The 1,205-nt window shown below is 45.2% G+C and overlaps 1 long non-coding RNA gene across 1 annotated transcript in view; it reads right to left on the reverse strand.

Moving 5' to 3' along the window:
• LOC118410781 overlaps nt 1–766 on the reverse strand; it is a 4,232-nt gene extending 3,466 nt beyond the window's left edge. Inside the window, exon 1 of the long non-coding RNA XR_004830596.1 lies at nt 597–766. This is a non-coding gene — a long non-coding RNA (uncharacterized LOC118410781). The remainder of the gene's footprint in view (nt 1–596) is intronic.
• Between the last annotated feature and the right edge of the window lie 439 nt (nt 767–1,205).

The raw sequence follows: 1,205 nt of genomic DNA on the forward strand, positions 1-1,205 counted from the left end.
TGTGCGTATCACTATCAGGTTATGTAACACATTGAAGGATAGATTTTTCTTAATTCTCCGCTGTTAATAACTTAACTTTCTGTCAGCGTCCAATGGATTCTCACTGATAAAGCTCTGAATCAGGAAATTTGTCCCGTATAACTCCATTTACACCGTACCATGCACGTTAGAACCGCGGTGGTTGTTGAGTTTACAAGAAATACCGACGATAAAGCACATCAGTCACATGTAACACAGTGAAAAACTTCCATAGCACCTGCTCTACGTACGCCGGTGTTGGCGAAAAATCACTAAAAATGTGACCCTGGCAGACTTGAAATTACATATCTACCCAGATTTCAAACCAACATGATTTTCACATGGGATACAGACGAAGGTTAAACACGTCTTACACGCCATCGATGGAGGACGGGTCGGAGAGCGACAAGTATTTGCCCCCAATCTGAAAATCGCCGAAATTTCAACTCTTTACGGCGCTGCCATTTTGCTAATTTGACTGTGTTCCGAGTTTGATCATCAAACAAACTAAAATCGTTATAAAACCCCACAAAAATGGATTAAATGGAGAGCAGATAGCAAACACATCCGACACTTACCGCCATTTTCGCCGAAAGGCCGTACATCGTGATGCAATCAGCTGTCAACTCGGATGATATTTCATCCCGCTGGTGGCGCGAAAAACTGCGCCCTTAGCAACGGCGTTACTATGCACGGCGGAAGGATACGTAAGAAAACAAATAGCGTTCGAAAGACATTCTATTTTAGACGTGGCTTGGCGGCTGGAGTGGGCCGAGTACGGCGCCATCGAAAGTTCGAATACCTGATTCGGACGTTGGAACATTGCTGTTGCAACACTTATTGTTCGAGGGCACCAAATTTGTTCAACTTCTGGCGCATTTCGCATCAAAACATGGGTTTTCTCAGGTGGGCATGACATAAGTAAAACACAACACGGCGTATTCCGCATCACCCTCGGTCTCAGCCCGACCCCGGGTCGGCTGATACCTTGGGCGATACGGAATACACCGTGTTGTGTTCTATATTTACTAGCCACACTATATATGCAATGCCAGCTGCATACCTAACCCACCACTCTTTTTCATTTCTCAGGAAACATCATTGCTTGTATACACCACAGCTGGTGCAGGGCACCAGAGGAAAGAAGTTCACAAGACAACCCGAAAGAGAAGACTGCAGCAGACATT

This window comes from Branchiostoma floridae, chromosome 3 (assembly GCF_000003815.2).
Source record: "Branchiostoma floridae strain S238N-H82 chromosome 3, Bfl_VNyyK, whole genome shotgun sequence".
NCBI lineage: Eukaryota > Metazoa > Chordata > Leptocardii > Amphioxiformes > Branchiostomatidae > Branchiostoma > Branchiostoma floridae.